This window comes from Orcinus orca, chromosome 2 (assembly GCF_937001465.1).
Source record: "Orcinus orca chromosome 2, mOrcOrc1.1, whole genome shotgun sequence".
In the NCBI taxonomy this organism is placed as follows: domain Eukaryota; kingdom Metazoa; phylum Chordata; class Mammalia; order Artiodactyla; family Delphinidae; genus Orcinus; species Orcinus orca.
The window spans coordinates 146,280,275-146,301,780 of record NC_064560.1 but is presented as its reverse complement, the minus strand read 5'-3'; the positions used below and the strand labels follow the sequence as shown (position 1 = coordinate 146,301,780).

General features: G+C 36.5%; 1 pseudogene; it reads right to left on the bottom strand.

The window, feature by feature from the left end:
* The window catches only part of LOC101269626 (transcription elongation factor 1 homolog), a 32,773-nt pseudogene extending 11,724 nt beyond the window's left edge, over nt 1–21,049 (bottom strand).
* Between the last annotated feature and the right edge of the window lie 457 nt (nt 21,050–21,506).

Genomic DNA, 21,506 nt, shown 5'->3' with positions numbered 1-21,506 from the left:
GGCCAGCAGAAGAAGAAAGAAAAATGAAGGGGGAAAGAGAGAAGTTATCAGAACACAAAAAGAATAAGAGGGTCACCTGACAGGAGCTGTAGCCCTTGGCAAAGGAACACAACCAACCCACGGCAGTCTGCAGGGGAAATGCCAATGGGACAAATATCCAATATCACTCCCTTCCTAATCTCTGAGATTTTTGCTAATGGCTCCGACGGGCAAAGCCACCTGGAAGCCAGAGGGCATGGAAGCCAGCACCTAACTTGCACAATTAAATCTCCAATTAAGGATGTCAAATCTAAGTTTCCAACAGCCTAAATTTTTGCCCAGATGGGTGATAAGAGGGATTCTGTTACAAATAAGTTTTAAATCAAAGGGACTGATTTGGGTGTATGTCGTTAATAGGGTGTCAGGTTGTTTGCCAATTAAAATATCCATGGCTGAGGATATTACAGAGTTCCAGAATTTGCCTATAGGCAGGCCCTCCAATTGGACCAGTTACTATGGGCGCTTTGCTCCAGTACTTAGTTTGTTTGGTGATGGGCAAGCCAGCAAGATCTCTGAGTGTTAGAGATTATATTAACCAAACTGAATGAAATGGAGAGAGAGAGAGAAGAGAGAGAATTTACCATAAGCTAGTTAGGTTGAGAAATGAAAGGCTATAGAGTGGTGAAAAAGAAAGACATTTTTTCTCATTGACATAGGACACATTTAAGATGTAATAGAGAATGTGTATCCCATATGTAAGCCTTATGAATTTGGTTCATGACACAGATATTGGCTATTCTGAAAAGCCTTACATTATACTCTATGTTTATAAGCCACATCCAGTCTTGCTGCAAATAATGGTGTCAAGCAACAGATAAATTAGTGAAACTCTTGGATGCACTGCTGATACCGTGTTGCCATAGTATCACCATGATATGTGATCTAAGTTATTTTTTCCTACTCATCTACCATGGGATCTATCATATGCATTACACACAGTGTTTTGATGTCTGAGAATGTTTCTGAACTTATGGGACTTTGAATGACCTGAACCACTATCAACCTCTGTGGTGAAGACTGAGTCTTGTGTGGAAGCACCCAGTTTCAGTAGGGAACAATAATGAAGTAGTACCTCATTGGCCAGGTAGTAGTAACTGCCATTGTTTAAAGAAAGCTGCATTATAGTGGAGGTAACCCTACGGCTTCTTAGTTACCTGATTGATATGCATGCCTGTGAACAGTGCACTTAAAACACTTGGAAGACACTTTAGCATCTTAGTGCAAAATCGTTCCATAAAATATTTTTTAAATTAAATCTTAACATGATACTCTATAGAGATTATTCCTGTGGCTGATTAATTATATAATCTGGGGGACAGAGGAGCACTTTCTTTGAATAGAGGTAAGCATGTAAAAATATTAGCTGTGCCTTAGACTTTTCTTTAATTGCTTAGAGTACTATCAGTTTGTGTGACACAGAGGGAAACAAAGCTAGAGATTTGCTTTAAAGCAAACAACAAAAACAATTCTTATTCCTCCATGTAAAAAGCATAATATGAGCCAGAATTAGCATAAAACTTGCCAACTGCCCTAAGAAGAGAACTTCTCCAGACTATAGTAAAATCAGATTAGAGTAAGTCATTCCATCTGCAGGACTTGCTAAAGATATCAGTGGAGATTTCATCTGTTTTGAGAGAGAAAGGGTAGGCTTCTTTCACAGGGTTTCTTATGAGAACCTTATGAGTGTTCTTCAACCTCTGTTTAAAGTTGGAGGTACAATAAAAGAAGAAAAATTAATAATTATGCTACTTAGTGATATGCTAGTTAGTGTTGACACTAGTTAGTGACGATACTAGGGGGTAATATTATCTATTAGTAACCCCAATCTCCTCCATGCTATTACAGATATAGAGTGTTTCAATTATTGGACTTGTTACAGAATCTTAAGATTGGAAAGGGCCTTAAATGATCATCTAATCACACCAACAAGTTGGTGTTTGAATAATTTCTATAAAATTCCTGATGGGCACAGCCCAACCTTTGCTAGAATACCTACTATGAAAGGGCATTTATCTATTACCTTCCAAAATTGCCCACTCTTATCTATGAATAGGTTTGATTTTAGATGCTCTCTCTTGTGCATATGTCTCCTTATGACTTCTATTTAGTGTTCTTGGTTTGATCTGTTTGAACCATAATAAAAAATGTCAACTCTATCTTCCACAGGAAAGCCTGTCTATATTTAAGATATCATGATTTTTGAGATTTCTTTTCATCTTGGGCTGAATCTTCTGTACCACATAAGAAGTGAAGCTTATGGGTAGGGCGTGCCTTTAAAAAGTTGTTTATCAGGTAGTATTTGTCTTTAATAACACCTTTCTAGAGCATTTACACTGGTACATCTTCTTCATCCCAATAAGTGCCATGTTCCACTTAAGATACAGCCTTATTGCCACTTCTCATCAACACCTCCATTCATCCCAGCATTCACTGAGCAGTGAGATGGTAACATCCTTTTGATACTAGTTCTCCTATCATCAATTATTATTATTTATTTTATAGCTGTGCTCGTGTTTCTATTTTATATTGAAAGGTCTTAAGAGTGGGGAAAAGCTGTATTTTTATCTGTATCATCCTCAATAATCATCTTCATCATTGCAATAGCTAACATTTATTACCTGCTTACTGGGTGACAGACCATTTTCTAGGTCTTTACATGTATTAACATTTCAAAATAACCTCATGAAGTAGGTACTAGTGTTACCCACATTTTACATATGAGAAAACTGAGGAATAAGAAGGTCAAGCAATTTTCTCAAGATTACATTCATCATAAGTGTTGGAACCATTATTCGAACCTGTGTGGTCTGGCTTCAGTGTTCAGCATCATAACCACTCTGTTACACTGCCTTCTACAATCTAAAACCTTCATTGGCTCTCAACAGACTTTCCTTGGATGATTTCATCTGTGCCCTGGTGTTTAACTATCACTTAGATACCGGATCTATTATCTTTTGTGCTTCAGATCTTTATTTTGAACTGTAAAGTGTGAGACTCTGTATGGAAGCACTATGTCCAACTTGATCTATCCTAAAATGTGTTCATTATTTTGCATTCAAAACCCTGCCTTCTCTTGTGTCTCCTCCTTTCATTAAATGGAATCATCATATATCAGTTTGCCCAAGCTAGAGATCTAGGCTTCCTCATAGATTCCTCCTATTCTCATGCTCTACCACTTCCAATTAATCTCAGAGTCCTGTAAATTCTAGTTCTTCAATATCTGTCTGATCAGCCCTCTCCTCTCAATTTTTACTGTGATTACTTTTGTTCACAATTTTTCACTTGGAGTATTGTAACTTTAGCCTCAGAAAAGTCCTCTACTCAAATGTTGCTCCCTTCTAGTGGATTTACCACAGCACAGCCAGGGAATTTCATAACATAAAACTGATACTGTCATGTATCTGTTTAAGATGCTTAAATGCCTCCACCTCCCCCTTTCAGAATAAAAGACAGATTCTAGCAAGTCAAAGAAACCCTTCATAATCTGGCTTTGTTCACCTTTCCAGTCTTACATGTTGTCATATATTCTTAAGCAACCTGCTATACACTGTTTTCTCTGCCTAGGATGACCTGACCCTCATGGCCTGTCCTGGACCAGTTCCTGTCTATTTTCTGAAGATTAGTTCAAATGTCACCCTCCCTTGGAATTGTTCCCTACAGACATCTCCACTCCAATATCTGATTAATTTCCCTCGTCGCTCTGTTATGTACATCTATGCTTTTTCTATGTGATTTCAGCAGCATAGTAATGGTTGATTTTTACATTTTCATTCCGTTTACCTCATAGCCTGTGAGTTCCTTGAGGGCAAGTATTACATTTGCTGTTGTTGTGGTCCTAGTATTTAGTGCCTGGGAAATAGCAGACCTACAACAAAACTTAGCTGGTTGAAGGTCAATAATGCCTCCCAGTCTATTAACAGAAATGAGAGGGCCTACGTCCAGGATGGGAAAAGGTTCATCCGTGTGCTAGTTCTCACTGTTTGAGGAGCTGCCTGGAGCATAGTGCTGACGTGGATTCTAAGGCAACGTTTAGGCTCAGTGGAAGTGTATTAGAATTTATTACTGGTATTTATTATGGGGGATACAGAGAAGTGGCATTTGCCTATCTTGATACCGATCTAACAATATTTTTCATTAGGATTTGCCTTCAGGTAGGAAATACTCAAAGCCTATGAAGACATTAATATTCCCTGGAGTTAATTTTTAAAAATAATGACATCTTTGGGACTTGTTCCAAGGGCTGGAAACTTGCCTTTGTCCTTCAAATTATACCAATTCTTCCAAAACTAGGAAGCAGCATAGTATGGTATTTAATTCCCAGGGTTGGGACTTAACTTGAAGCTTGAAGCTCTATTTTAAGCTCATTAGCTTGAAGCTCTATTTTACTACTTATTACTTGCTTGACCTTGAGCAAGTAGCTTAAACCTTTCTGACCTCAGTTTCCTCATCTAGAAAATGGGAGTAATAGTGCTAATATCTACTGTTATTATAATTCTACCAAACTCTACCAGAATATTTCTAAACAACTGTGTCCTATATAGAGACTTAAACCAAATACAGAGCATTACAGTTTAAATCTAATTACATGTGCCATTGGTAAGTATACTCAAGTTATATAGTGTAGGACTTCACCAGTGCCTTTATGTAATGCAGAGTGTAATTGATTCACAGTAGAGCTAAGTAATTCTAAGCAAGTCAGTTTATACTCTGAAATAGGCAAATAATGGTAAGTATCACTATTGAGTTCCTTCTGAATGCTGGGCATTATTTAGGTCCTTTATACATCTGCCGAAATATGTGTAAAAGTCTTAGAAGAGTGTTTGACACATTAATAAATGTGCTACTAATAGTATTATTTATAATCTTCACAAAAACTAAACAGAGAAGGTGAATTTACTTGATGTTGAGATATATGTTAAACTATTCACTATAGTTAGCAAAGGTAGAGTCAATCCTTGTATTTACTGAGCAATTCATATGTGACAGATACTGATTCTAACTTTAATAATCTCTAGATAATATCTTACCCCATATAACCATTATGGGACCATGTGATAGTTCCAAACATTGGTGAATGACCACAGTAATAGTGCTCGGGTTAAGTTGAATATAATGACATGTTACTAAGAAGAGTTAATAATGCAAATGCTTTTCCAAGGAGGAACTTGGGGATACAAACTTATTGTGGAAATCTCATCCTGTGGCCACTATCCTAATACTGGGTTATATAATATTATACTATTACTAATTTCTCACAAAGATCAGGATTTTAAGGGAGTGTGAAATTATTAGAAGGAATGTATTTCTTACCAAAGTAGATAAGATGATAATTTCTTGATTTTACCTGGAGAGGGGAAAAAGACAGCTTTAGGAAATCTGAACCTATCCTTTAAAGCCAAATTTCTACATAACTGAAAGTTACCCTTGAAAGGGTTTGGCCTTAAGAAAAGCTGAACATTTGATCATGCAGACACCAAGCCCGTGATGCCTCACAACGCAAGTGTTTAAACCAGGCTTCTCAAAACAATAATGAAGTGTGTTTAACAGCTCTTTCATTTCATTTTGGAGTTGTTAAAAGAATATTAAAGTCAAATCATGGAAATGAGATTCATCTGTATAAGTACATTTAAGTCGGGATTACATAGAGATGAGTTTTCTAAAAGTATCTCCACTTCTAAGCGTTTGAAGGTGGTTCTTAGTCACTTACCCCAAGTTTAACTTCATTGCATTGGGATCAGGCTTTTGTCCTTTATTTTTAATAACAAAAATCACACCCAGCAGTGTGACAGCTAAGGCAGCCCTGGAAATTAAGCATTTTGCTGAGGAGAAGGAAAACCTTGTAAGTAGCTTGGTTAAGGTTTTTTTTAAGCTTATTTTTTTTGTAGCTTTGCGTGGTTTTAGGACTACTGGGCCATGCAGCTGAATGTGCTGCAGTGGCTAATTTAAAGTTCTAAGGGAGTTTAAAGCAGCATGCATTTTTCATCACAGATAGGTTAAAAGGTTTTTAAAGTATTCTACTTACTCATAGGCAGCTGGAATCCAGTAGGATTGCATATCTGCTACGACTTCAGCAAATATCATTCCCAATTTGGCCCTTAAAGGACAGCACTAGAAATTCTTTACACTTTTCCTACCTAGAAATAGACGGCAAATTTTGCGGCAACTTTAGCTGTGAACTCTTCATTTCAGGGCTCTGCATCTTTATTTTAATATGTATTGCTGTTCTTTATTTGTGTGCCCAAGAAATACTAAATTCATGGTGGCTGTGAATGATACGGATCATTGTAGCTCCCTTTAAACTGGGACTACTTATAGCATGTAAGAACTCGTGACCACAAATTACATTAGTGTAGTTTTCACTACTTTCAGTTCTCCATATAGGCCGCAGTAGATTGATTTCTACAAAAAAAAAAAAAAAAATGTACTTTTCGTGGTCTCGCTGCCATATATGAAAATGCATCCTATAAGTGTATTGTCTAGGCAGTGCACTGTATTGATATCAATACTGCCTCTTTATTCAAAATGAGAATGGTTTAACAAATGTAGGCATGTGTAAGAGGGAAAAAAAGATGTCACAACAGAGGGGTCCTTCATATAGCAGAGACGTTGCTGTCCCCTGATGTCTTATATAAATCCTGCAGCCTCAGACCTACTGTAGATATATAATGACATGTTATCAAAACCACACCATTGAGTTAAAATGGTCGATGTCAAACTAATTCTGCCTCACCAGGTATTTCTTCCCATTTATAATACCCTTTTTAAAATAAAAAAGGGTCCAACAATTCAGATGTGTATATAATAGGGATGATATACAATTGTACTTCAAGCTGACTGCAAGCAACCTGTCAAAAAAACAAAGCTAAATTCTGAGTAATAAAATCCATCACATGATTGATATCTTGCATTAAGTGTAAGTTGAAGAAAGCAATTTTGTTTATGGGGAAAGTCTTGGCTTGGCACGTTTTTCATGTCACATAAAGATGGAAATCTTACCTTATGGTTGTAGATTACAGTTATATTTCAGCTTCTGTCATTGTAAAAGGACACACATCTCTTTTAAAATAAGAACCATTTTCTTCTGATAAAAATGAGCTCATTTTAATATAGTTCTTTCTTCCAGTACATATCATGTTCTCCTTTGCTTTCATTCCCATGTTAACTCTTTTATGATATTGATTTTACTGTGGTTTAGTAAACGAATGCATCGTCTAAGAATTTTCAGAGTTTCCAATTGCTGTGTGTTTGTGGGCACTTCATGGCAGAAACAATGAGTTACAGATAAAGAATTTACCTAATATTTAAGAATACTGCGAATTGAAGAAAACTGGGTCAATGTGTTCTCATTTTTCTGTGTAGAAGAGAAATGAGTGGTAATATTAAAAATCTTGTATAATTTTGGAAATTTATCAATTCTGATTTCTTTGTATTTAATACTTTAAAATAAAGCTTTCTAAAAATGCACAGTATTTTATAGTTTACAAAATGCTAACACATATATCATTGATCTTCATCTGTCCTTTGAAATAAGAATTAATATTGTTATGATTTTTATCTTCTTGTTTTATATACCAGAAAACTAAGGCTCTATGAGGTTAAATAATCTGCGCAAAGCTGACCCTCTAGAATTTAGCAAACTCTAGTATTTTGATGTAGTAGAATTCTAAATGATTTAAACTCACTTGACTTCTGACTAAAATATGGGTACACCAACTCTAGCATTGGTGTTAACCTACTTTGGCTAAATTAGAGCTAATCAAAAAAGTTTTAAATCAAAAGTTTTGTTTTTGTCTTTTTGTTTTTAGATGTATAAGAGAATGGGAATCGCTATTGAAAGGGATGAGGAAGAGAATTCTTACTTCTGAAGTAGTAAATGTTTTCAATATATAGTTAATTAATGCTTAATAAATATTGAGGAAAATAGAAGTATCAATGCTACATCACACCTGTGTAAAATTTGTGAAAGCTGAGCTGTGTATTCTCTCTTTGGACTATCTTTGTATATCATGCAAAAGTTACTTTGTTAGGAGACGGAGATTAGCTAAATCTGGATTCACACCAGTATTTTTCAGGTCTGCATTTCTCTTTCTGATAGTATCACAGCTGCATGTTCTTTTCTGCCTTTCTGATTCCCTATGGGGTAGGCTAGTTCTAACATAGTTCCCAATGATCAAATCCAGACTTCTGGTATTCACATTCTTGTGTAATGCCCTCCACTTCTGTGTGGGCTGCTCCTAGGGACTTGCTTCTAATAAATAGAATATGACAAAGTGACAGATGTCATTTCTGAGATAAGGCTATAAAAGATTGACTTCTGTCTCTCCCTTTCTCTTGGTACTCCTCCCAGTTTGGCTGACTTCGATGAAGCCAGCTGCTATGTGAGCTGCCCAGTGGAGAGAGCCATGTGGCAACTAAGTTTACTAACCCACAGAGAACTAAATCCTACCCACAACCACCAAGTAAGCCTGGAAGCAGATTCCACACCAGTCGAACTTTGAGATTACTGCTGCTTTGGTGGACACTTGGCTTGCAGCCTAGTGAGAGACCCTAAATTGGAGGACCCAGCTAATCTGGGTCCAGATTCTTGACCCACAGAATATATGTGTATTGTTTTAAGCAGCTACACTTTGTTGTAATTTATTACCCTCCTAGATATTCTATGTCACATCATCTTATATTATTTCCGTGAAAACTCATCATTATTTGAAATTATCTTTATTTGTTATTTATTCTCTCTCTTCCTCCAATTAAACTATAAATCTTATAAGACTTGGGACTTTGTCTATCTTGTTCATCTTTAGTTCCCCACAGTGTCTAGAAGAGCACCTGACACATAGTTACTGGTACTCTGTAATTATAGGTTGAATGAATGAATAAACAAATTTTACTTAGAGTTTTATTTTTAGGCCCTCATTTTTGCCTCCCTCTAAAATAGTGAAATAGCTTAAGACAAGAACATTTATCTGTACCTACAGAAGGATTATTTCTCAAATATTTTTTTGTTTTGTTTTTGTTTTTTGTTTTTTTTTTGTGGTACGCGGGCCTCTCACTGCTGTGGCCTCTCCCGTTGCGGAGCACAGGCTCCGGACGCGCAGGCTCAGCGGCCCAGCCACTCTGCGGCATGTGGGATCCTCCCGGACCGGGGCACAAACCCGTGTCCCCGGCATCGGCAGGCGGACTCCCAACCACTGCGCCACCAGGGAAGCCCTCAAATATTTTTTAACCTGCTGCTAATCTTCCTTCTAACAGCTGTCTCACTATTCTCCATGTCCAAAGGTCTTCAAGAACAATATTCTCATTTTTAATTTGCATAAAATTAGGTAAAAACAAAAAAATTGATTCTTTGATATACAGTACATTTTCAGATTTGCTTTTCTTTGGATTCTGAGCTTGTGTTCACTAGAATTTTGATGGAACAATATATTATCTGCAGTATTAAAATTGTTTCATTTTCCATGTGAAAGGTGTTGGCTTCCTGAGCAAAATTCATAAAAGTGAAAATAAATACCGTCTCTCTCTCTCCGTCTCTCTCTCTGTCTCCTTGTAGCTCTTTCGCTCTTCTTGTTTGTTTTTCCTAGAATATTGTTGGTTTCATAAAATAAATTTCTGGCTTTTGGACCAAATTCGGTCCTTGGCTTCATTTCATCCAGTTCTCAAAGCAATTTTGCTGTTGTCACTGATGTAGAAACTTGTAAAATAAAGGACTTCCTTATTCTTTCATTTATTGTAAAACCTCTTAGGATTTAAAATTACAATAGTAAAATAGTTATAAACAGTAGTTCAAGGTTCAGAAAGTGTTGGTGGTTGTGTTCTAAAGTTGGACCAAAAATAAATATCACATGTCTTGTTACCTATCTTTTGCCCATGGTTCCAGGAGCATGATAAGGGGTACATAGCTAATCCCATGCTCCTCCCTGTTTAACGGTGATTTCTACTGATGATGATTTTAGCCTAAAAAACCAAAGTATTCAGCTGTCAGTGAGGTAAAAGCAATTAAAGTTTACAGTCATCAGTTGCCTAATATTATATTTAACTACTTTGAAATTTAAAGTAATTAAAAATTCCAGTCAATAAATTTAACACATGTAGTCCTGTGTTAGGTCAATGTGTGTTTGGCCAGTTAAGGGAGAATGTAAGAGGGGAAGCAAGTTGGGAGAAGAAGACTGATAGAAAGACATAGTCCTAAAAGTCTTTTTAATCATTTTCAATAGACTAATGTCCTAATAGTCTTCTAGTGAGTTAGGAGTTGAAGAATTCACTTTACAGAGGAAAAAGACAAAGTATGGGAGAAAGTGATAAAACTTACAGGGTATCTATGATATGCTGGATACTAGATTAGCCACATCATGTACTTTATCTTATTAAACACTTACAAGAGTCTTACAAGGTACTTTCACCATCCCTAAGTGAATCCAACTCTCTGTCTTCCAACACAGTCAGAGCCGAAGTAAACGACACATGATCTTTCTATAACTTCAACCTCAACCAGGCCCTTAGCCAACTCTGAGTTATTTTACTTTCCTACTTACCCAAATAAGATTTCACACATTTTGTACTTTCTTTAAATCTCTCACTCTACCCTTTCCACAGCACTCTCAGTTAGTGATTTTGTATCTTCAGAGAGGAAATAGAAGCCGTCAGACATTGCCTACTTCATTTTCCTATCCCTCTCCCCTGCTACTAATTTACTGTCACCTATTCTCTCCTCCTTCTCCCCTGTTAACATGGGGGAATTATGTTTCTTTCCATGATGTGGATTAGATACTCTCTTGCCTTTTCAGAAACTAAGTTATTAAGTACTCCCTTTCACTCCTTTATCTTTAATATATTCCTCTCATCTGAACCTTCTTATTAGCAATTAAATATTCTACATGTGAGTATATTTTCAATTTTAAATGTAATATTTAAATATGTGTTATACAAATTTTTATACATTGTATTATATGTTAATTTTATTAAATATGAGTCAATAGAAAAATTAATAACTATTTTCTTCTCTACTGAGGAAAATAATCATTCCCCTCCTCATATGAGCATACTGTTATTTTTTTTAATCTAAAACCACCTTCTCTTTGCCCATTTCTACATCCAACTGTTACTCTATTTCTGTCCTCCTTCCAGAGTAAAACATTTGGAAAGAGTATTGTATACACCTGTTTCTAATTTTTTTTCTCTTCTTTTCTCTTATCAAGTTTCTTGTATCAAGATCACCAATAGACGTTATTAAATCCAGTAGTCACTTCTCAGTTGTGATATTTCTTAAAATTTTAGCAACATTTTCCATGGTTGATAATTCTTTTCCTTGAGCCACTTTCATCTTTTAGCTTCCAAGATGCTGTCCGGTTTTCCCACCAATTCTCTGGCTTTTCCTTCTCATTGCTCTTTACTGAGTCCTTCTCATCTTCTTGACTACTAACATGGGATTGCTCAAGGCTTACTACTTGGACTTCTGCTCTTCTCTATTTAATCTCGCTTCTTTGGAATTCTCATCAAGGTTCAGAACTTTAAATATAAGCTGCCAACTCCCAAATGAATACCTTCAGCACAGATCACTTCCCTGACTTCCAGCATCACATAGCCACCTGACTACTTGTTCCCTCAACTTAAATATGTAACATGCATCATAAACTGAACATGTCCCAAACTGAGCTCTCACAGTGTTCTCTAATGCAGTAAATGGCAAATTCACTGTTCTAATTTCTCAGGACAAAAATCTTAGAATCATCTTTAATGTCTCTTTTCCTCCTCACACTTGGTATCTTAGGCTCTTATCTAGGACACAAATTCTTATGCCTCCAGTGTCATTCTACCCTGATCAAAATCATAAAGTCTCTTAATTTGTCTCCCAACATCTACCTTCAATCTATGAAGTCAGAGTAAACGTGGTGAAACCCAAGGTGGATCATGCTCAAAATCTTCCAAAAGTTTCCCATTCTAATCTGAATAAAAGTCCAAATCCTCATAGTAATCCACAGGACCCTACATTATTTGTTCTAATTTCAAATTACCTCTATTTCATCATCTCTAACTTCTACTTCAACCATTATAGCTCTTTAGCTCTTCAGCTCATCCTTAAACATGTCAGCATATTTGGAACTGAGACTTTTCCACCTGGTATTGCTTCAGCCTGCAATGGTCTTTCCCCAGATATGTTTACCTTACTACTTTGATGTTTTCATTACAGAAGATATGCTTTATTTATTTTGTTTTTGTCTGTCTCCCCCAATAAAATATAAGGCCCATGTATTGGCTAGAGTAACACTAGCTGTTGCAACAAATAAACCCCCCAATTTCAGTAGGCGAACATAATACAGTTTATTTTGGGCTCATATAGGTGTTCAAATATTTTTAAAGTGAGTAATTTGAGAGGGTGCTTTGCCCCATTTAGTCATTCAGCGACCCAGGCTTGCAAAAACCCTGTCATTTCTAGTGTCATCATCTAAGGCCATTCTCAGGTCACTCCTGTTTCTTAAAGGCCATAGCACAAAAATGACCAACTTTATTTGCATTCCAATTTCAATGAAGATACCAAGTAAGATAGCCATATCTGGAGGAAAGCATGCGGGGAATGTAGCCCTTGATTGGGCAGCTACGCTCCTATGGTAACAAAGAGCCTGAATATTTGGTAAATGCCTAGCTGTCTATGCCACATTCTATAAGAGCAGTGATTTTTGATTATTTTATTTACTGCTATATGCCCAACACCTAGAAGAGTTAAATGAATAACTGAAATATAAGCAAATAAATAAAACAAATAAACAAACCATTTATGGATCTATAACCCCTGTCCTTTCCCTTCTCAGGCTTATCAAAATGGCAGTCCAGACGTCCTGCTTCACTCTAACTTTCTAGTCACTCATCCTACTCCAATCTGAGTCCCAGCAAACCTGAACTTCCTCCTTATAAATAGATTCACTAGAAAATGTGGCAGGATGATATTTTGAGACATATATATATATATATATATATATATATATATTTACATAGCAGAAAAGCATACTTGGAAATATGTCGTTTGCATTTTAATCTAAACTATAGAGTAGACACAGTGTGACATGGAAATGGTTTCATTTCACTCTGGAAGGAGGTGACAAATTGTCCCTTTGTTGCAGTGGGAGTGTAGTCTGGGGTGGGGGGCATCTCATCTTGGCTTTTCCAAGAACTGAGGCTGTGATAAGGATTTAACATGTAACTTGTTTATTTGGAGAGATAATCGTCAGGAACAGAAAGAGAAATTGGTGTGAGTGCGATAGAGAAGCTGACAAAGCCAAAGTAAGTGTATTATTGAAGTCCTTATTGTGAGCAATAGAGATTTTATTTTGCTGGAACCTCCTGAGAAATCCAGAGACTGCCTTCTAAGACTATCTTTCCAAGGATGGGAGACAGAAGCATTTTATTCATTAGCTCCCATCCCAAACTGGTTAAGATTTACTTCTGAGAGTGTTAACTTTCTTGTTCTTCTGAGCTATATATAACATTCAGGCTATCACAACACTAGAAAACGTCCTGGGGGAGAAAGCGTAAAATGTGGCAGTGTGTCTTAGTAGTGGGATGCCAAAGGCATGAAGGGACTTAAAGCCATTATGGAACTTTCTACTCCTGTTATGACTGAAGTGAGATGAGGCCTTAGGGATATGCACTGGACACCAGAGCGTCTCATATAGATTCTGAGGTGATATGACAGACATTTAAAATTAGTAAAGGACCTTACTAATTTTTGCCCTTCCCAGATTTTTGGACTAGAAGAAACTGGAGTTTGAAGTTGGATGGTCATACTGTACAAATATTGTGCAAGTTAGGCATGGAAGGGACTGTGTATATCATCAAGTGCATGCCATCCCAAGCAACAAAAATCAGGCAGGACAAGCTATACAATAGCTGGAGGACATTGAAAGTCTGAGGGCTATACAATTACTAGACCCTTGACATTAGACTGCCCCAAGCATGGATAAAGGAGAGGAGGGCACAGGGCGAGAACTGTGAATTTGACTGAGTACTTGACTAAAATAATGTTTGTAAAAGGGAATTCACTTCATACTTCCAAAGTTTATTCACCACCTCTGAAACAAAAATCAGGAGAAATAGGAGCTTATGAATAAGCTAAATTCTATTACGGAGAAATAAAGGTGTATTTACATTTTGATCACCTGAGTTATACTTTCAGAACTAAAATCTAGAACTCACTAGAATTCTTTTATCTCCATCAGCATTAAACTAACTTGGCCACTGTTGCTTGCAACCAAGGAAGCCTAACTAATGCAAAAATTACTTCCATAGAATGAATTAGCTGTCTATACAATTCTCCTGGAAATGGGACTTGGTATTCTGATACTATGAGATTCCACTTCACATTCTGGGAAGGGGAACTAATAGCCCATGAGACAAAAAGGAACCATGATAGTGAAGCTCTGGGATCCAAGCAGCTGTCACCATAGAATAATTTTAAGAAGAGTGTGAATTCCAGAATCACTGTATATGGTGAGTGCTTCTGACAGCACTGGCTAACTTAAAGCAGATGAGAAGCTCAGATCACTAAATTGTCACCTTGTATCATGGAATGAAACCTATGAGCTTTCTGACTCTGCTGAAAGACATTTTTTCTTTTTATAGCAGAAATGCTGAAGTCACTAATGGATTATTGATTCTGAAGATTCAGTTGAATTCATAACCTCATCAGGTCTCTTGTATGAAAGTTAGGGAACTAATCAATAACTGATAAAGATTTGACTATGTGAAAAAAATATCTTCTTAAAGGATCCAGATATGGAGCTTGCCAATTTGGAAGTCATCTGAAACTCCCTAATGGCCTGCTATTCACTAGGAAAAAACCCTCCTCTGCTAACTGGAGGAAGTAACAATTCCCTTTATGCCCATGCCGTTACTTATAAGTAGCCCGAATCCAAACTCCTCATTGCCAGGACACTGAAATGCAGAGTCAGAGGAGGGAATGAAAGGTACACAGAGACAATCTTGAAAAATTTGCCAATTTGATGAATCAAAAATCTGAAAAAATTGAGGGAGTTAGTTTAGAGGGTAGATCAACTGAGGCAGGTGTAGCCAAATTGTAATTATGCCTTATTTAGTGAGATGGCTATCCTTTTCTGAGATTATAAATTTAATGGATTAGCCAGAGTTACAGCCGTGATTCTGATGATTTCTGGGCTGAACAGTAAAAACCTGAACTCAAAATTGGCCCATGCTAAAAGACATGAATTGGCCAGGAATCCCTGTGCATCCTTCAGAACAGAGGTTGCAATCTTGGAGACTGCAGCCTGGATCTGGCCTGTTGACATGCTTTGTTTATAGACCTCATTAGTTTTGGCCCACACAGTGTTTTTAAAACAGTTAATTTAAATGCCAAGAAACCTACATAAAAACTTTGATTTCTACCCTCCTTTTAAAAGATCTGGCAACATTGAGCTCATATTCCTATGTGGCAACAATTTGCTGCCGTCTACTTAAGATGGGGCAGGTATACATTTTTCTATAGGTTCATCACTTTCTACAGCAACTCTCTTCCAGTTGACTGCACTAGTTTAAATTTGATTTTGTGATCCCTATTAATAAGGAAGGAATAAAAAGACTTTGAATAATAGAACTCTGATTAAATTTGCCCTATATTTACCCACCCAGAGAGGCCTGGAAAAATGGGTTGATGAAGAAGAATCTATTTAACAAATATGTTTAATGACTCTCTAGGCCTGGAATACTGGTGAAAGTGTTACTGAACCAAACTTGGGTCCACTCACCCATGCACAATAAAGCCAATTTCCTGACACGGGTTGTGGTGAAGGAAAGTGCACCATTTATTGTAAGGCACCAGGCAAGGAGTCTAGAGCAGCTAGTGCTCAAAAAGCCAGAACTCTCCGGTGGGTTTCAGCAAAACATTTTTAAAGGCAAAGTAAAGGAGGGGAGTCCCAGGGTATGTGAATAGCTCTTGCACAATTCTCTGATTGGTTGATGGTGAGGTAACAGGGCAGTTACCTTATCAATCCTTAGATGCTAGTACATCTGGGGTCTACTGTGCTCATGGTCATCAAATAGTTAATTTCTTCTGTTTGGTAGAGGTTTTAGCATCTGTAAAACAACTCAGGAAATATGCATCAGATACTACTATCTAGGTACTTCGGAATGGAACTAAAGCAGAGGATATGGGGGAAGGGTCTGTGCTGGGAATGCCACATAGGGTCCTGCTCCCTTAAAAAAGGGCCTGCAATTGAAAGGGGCTCAGATTTTAGCAAGAATGGGGAATCTCACAGTGGCAGAGCCTAGGGTGTAGCAGTAAAGTAACAGAAGAAAAAACAGAATATACCTAAGAATATGACCTAATTCAGAAAAAGGGTATTTGCAGATGTATTTAGTTAAGATGAGGTCATACGGGAGTAGGGTAGACCCCTACTCCAGTATCACTAGTGTCCTCATAAAAAGGGGGAATTTGGACACAGACACGTACACAAAGAGACATCATGTGAAGATGAAGGCAAAGATTGGGGTGTTGCAGCAGAAGCCAAAAAACACCAATGATTGCCAGCAAACCACCAGAAGCTAGAAAGGAGACATGGAACAGATTCTCCTTCATAGCCCTCAGAGGGAACCAACCCTGCTGAAACCTTGATCCCTAACTTCTAGCCCCCAGAACCATGAGACAATACATTTCTGTTGTTTAAGCCACTCAGTTTGTGGTACTTTCATTTCAGCCTTAGAAAACTAGTACAGTTCTAATACTTGGTGAGAACAAGATCTTCAGCTTTTCCTTCCATTTGTTATCCAATATTCTTTGAATTATTTCCTTTCTTAAGGGGAGGAGGCTTAAGATAAAATCTGTTTTGTCTTCTTTTTATTTTTTTTTCAAAGACAGTAACACACACACATACATATATCCCATAATGCTATGAATAGGTCACTGTGGACCTATTCAGTATCACTACCCCTTACTCATACTTACAATCCCAGCTAAATCAAAGAAAGGGGGGAAGAGAAATCATCACACACACACTAGCTTAGCACTCTGTGTTTTTCTTCTCTAGAAAGATTTTAATGAAAGACAATTATATAAATATATCAATGTATATCTCCCCACTTGACTGAGATCTGTTACAGCAAGCAAGAATTGTGTTTTATATCTACTTACTAGTATCTGGAATACGGTAGGCACTCAAATATTTGGGAATGAATTAAATATTGTTTGTCTTATTCTTAAAGTCAATAATAGTCACTAAGTATAATTAACAATGAAAAATTTCTAATAATTAATTAAACTAAAAAGTTTAGTATTTGTGTTAGAGTTCTTAAAATATCTGCCATTATTGCTTTTGTGCTAGAATGTAATAGTTTGTTCAGAATTAATTTTAAAAAGGTTATTTCTCCTCTGGTCCTCTATTCCTTTCATGTGTGACTGTGACTATGCAATAATATAGAATATATTTACATATTATCAAGTTGAGTTGTCTGGAATTAAATGGAAGCTCTTTTTAGTGATTTAAAAGTAGAAAATAGCATTAATTATAACTGAGATGAAAAAGCTATAAACCATTTGTTTCCTGATTGGAGATCACTCAAATTTAAATTGATTTATCCATCTGATAACTTACTGTAAAGGAAATTGTCAAGATTACCCTTGCCTTGTCAAAACCATGTCAATGGAGAGTTGAACATAATTGAAGGAATCATTTTCAAATATAATATTAAATGCTAGTAAAAAATGTTCAAATGCTGGTTTCACACCAAAGGAAAAAAAAAAACCCAGCAACAAACTTATAAAACAGCTCTCTTTTATAATGATATTTCTACATATGTATTTATCCAAGTGTCCACCTGACACCGCCACTTCAATGTGTAATAGACATTCCAAATTTACATGTCTAAATAGAACTCTTGATTTCCCCTGCCTTTCAAAGGTGTTCTTATCTTTTTTGTTTGTTTCATAATTTACCCGGTGTCTCAAGACAAAAATCTAGAAGTCAACCTTGTTACCATGCTTTCCTTGATCTTCACATCCAAACCAATAACAAATCCTATTGATTTTAGTTTCAAAATATGTATTTAATATGAATACTACTCTTGATCTCTTTTGCCACAACCTAAGCCTATACTATTATTTTGTCAGGCCACATCAATAGCCCCCTAAGTGGTCTTCTGCTTGTACTCTTTCCCTCTTAAAATCCATTCTTCACACAAGAAATCATCTCACCATTAATGGCTTCCCATTGTATTTAGATTAAAAGATAAACCAATTACTACAGTCTTTGTATCAGTTGGGTCCTTGCTGAAATAGTTAAGAATGCTAAGGTTTTGGGGGAGAAACATTTTTGAAAGAAAAAGGGACAGAGCAGGATTTGGTAGAGATAGCAATGAAAGGCAATGCAGATCTAAAATGTCTCTGCATGCCAAACAGCTTTCTGTGGAGCAACAATTGTTCCCTAAATGAGTCCTGCAATGGGTGGACATGGCTATGGCCAGGGCTTGTACTAGATTCTTGCTCAGTCACTGGCGGAGACCACCCCAAGAAAATAATGCCATTAGCTTAAGAGGTGAAGTGGATCTGAGGGTGCTTGCTGACAGCTTGAAACTGTCAGTTAACCACATTCCTTTGCAACTGGGCAGGGAGTCATCTCTCTATCTCTATCTCTCTCTTTTTTTTTTTTTTTAATTTTTATTGGAGTATAGCTGATCTACAATGCTGTGTTAGTTTCAGGTTTCTACAGTTATACATATACATACATCCACTCTTTTTTAGATTCTTTTCCCAAATAAGCCATTTCAAAGTAGAGTAGAATTCCCTGTGCTATGCAATAGGTTCTTATTAGTTATCTATTTTATATGTAGTAGTGTGTATATGTCAATCCCAATCTTATCCCAAACTTATCCCTCCCCCCCTTTACCCCCTGGTAACCATAAGTTTGTTTTCTACATCTGTGACTCTATTTGTGTTTTGTAGATAAGTTCATTTGTACCCTTTTTTTAGATTCCACATATAAGCTATATCATAAGATATTTGTCTCCTATAGATGAATTTAGCTAGTGAGTTTCTGTTCCTGCTTTGTCTTAAGGCCCTAGGTGCTTTGGGTCCTCATTCAAATCTTGAAACTCATCTCATGGCACCCTACTTTGCAGTCACTGCCTTCTAATTTTCTTGTACACACGAAACCCTTTCCTGCCTCAGAATCTTTGAACATTCCATTTCCTCTGGAGTATTTCTGATATGTATTAAGTTACTTAATTCTAACAACAAGCCTATCAGGTGGGTATGATGATTATTACCATTTTACAGACTAGGAAACCAGCACAAAGAGGTTAAGTAACTTCCCCAGGGTTCCTCACCTAGGATATTATAGAGCAAGGCTTCTAACCCAAGAGTCTGTCTCCAGAAGCCTTGCTGTTAATGATTATACTTCACTGTCTTTACAAATATTACAAATATTCTTATGGCTCAGATTTCAGCTCAATGATTACTTTCTCAAGGAAGCATCCACTGACAACCCTAACTTTAGTAATACCCACCCCGGTTCCTATCTGTAATTCCTACTATATTTTCCTAGACTTAACACAATATAAAATTATCTTTTTGTTGTTGTCTTTCATATTTAGTTTGTCTCACCATATGAGTATGTACACTCCTTGAGGTCTGGAACCATGTCTGTCTTCAATTCATTGTGTTCTCCCTAGTACCCATAAAAGAGCCCTGACCATCAGAGAAGCTCTTTAATTTTTTTTTTTTATGAATGAATTACCAAAGCTTTCATTTTCTAGAAAAAGGAATATTAGACTGTATTCATCTTGGAAATGAATTTAGCCGTTATATTGAATAAGTAGATATTGAAATCTATTATATTTCCTTTTTCCTCTTCCCTAAGAAGGGTTTCATGTTAATTCATCCCTGAAAAACATCATATTAAAAGGGAAACCTAGAAAATATTTGGGCTGTTGAAGGTAATATACGTATCTCTCTGTTTCTTTTTCTAATTATCTATCATCTATCACCTCTCTCTCTCTCTCTCTTCTCTCTCACTTACCTATTTACAGACACATGCACACACACACACACACACACACACAGCCTACAAAGGAGCTGCTTCACTAAAATAGAAAAATCTTGGTCAGTGAGCATTAACATAACTTGAGGTGCTTTACTGGAGATTCATAACTTCTTATCCATTTCTCAATAAGCCAGTTTGCATTGTAGGAGTCTCTGATTGAGAGTGGTGCCAGGTCCATGAGAAAGGACCATGTACCGTGGTCCAGAGGTATACACACCATTGATATTCCCTCAAGCTTATCCCAAAGGGGCCTGTGGCTTTTAGCCACATTGGAAAAAAGAAAAAATAGACATTTCAGGGATTATTAGATTAGATTAAATTAGATCTGAACTAACACTAATCTTTATTGTAAATAAATTCTGTGTGGTTCACCAGCCAGAATGGTGACCTATAGATAAGATGGTGACCTATAGATCAGACCAAATCCAGCCCACATTGGGTTTAATGCTGTCACAGAACCATCCTCAGAATGTATAATAATAATTGATATACTAAGTAATTGGAAGAACTCCAAAATTAGTTACATGATTCATGGAGTGAAGGCCATTAAGTTAGGAAATGTCAAATAAGCCCTAGGATTTCCCTTCTATTTTTCTCCCACCCCTCAAACCCCAAGATAGTGAATTAATACTGAATCCTTGGGGAAACTGAGAGTTTAAATGCACCAACAAAGACTTGAAAACTGCAGGTTTAACTTTTTTGTTGGGTGAAAAACTAGGTAGGTCTTAGAGAATGATTGTGGATTATCACAGATGGAGATACCAGATACAGCTGTGGTTCCAAATTTGAATTCTTTATTGGAGGAAATAAAAATATTCCCTGCACCTAATATACAGTTATTACAAATCTTTTCCCCCAACCTTATCAGTAAAATAATCAGAAACATCTTTACTGATTTCCCATAAAGCCATGCCAATTCTCCTGCTCTCTATCATACCTTTTTCCTTTAAACTTTCTAGAGTATTCATACCCATGTTAGTATCTTAAATAAAATGTGTGTGTTCTTTCCTTACTATAGTTATCTCCAGTAAAACATTGATATTCATCTGAACATCTTTAAATGACGCATGTGTTCTAAAATTTTATATTTCTTAAATAATTAGGAATAGTTATATCTAGTTGAGGTGTTACTAATTAAAATATTAATTGTAATTTAAAAACACATAATTCAGATTATTAGGAGTCTTGACAATTTTTTACCATCCCATTAATTGAAGGGCTCAAAAAATTTAGAGAAGATAAATTTTATGGTACAAACTGTAATTATAATATCCTTAGTATTTCTCCCTGTGCAGTTCATGCCCTTTAACCCTAGGACCCTAAGGTAGATCAATTCCTAGGCTGTATGTATACTCTGTTGTCTCTGGAGATGTAACTCATCAATTCTGGTGCCTCCACCTTTTTCTAGATATCATGGTACAGTTTTCTTTA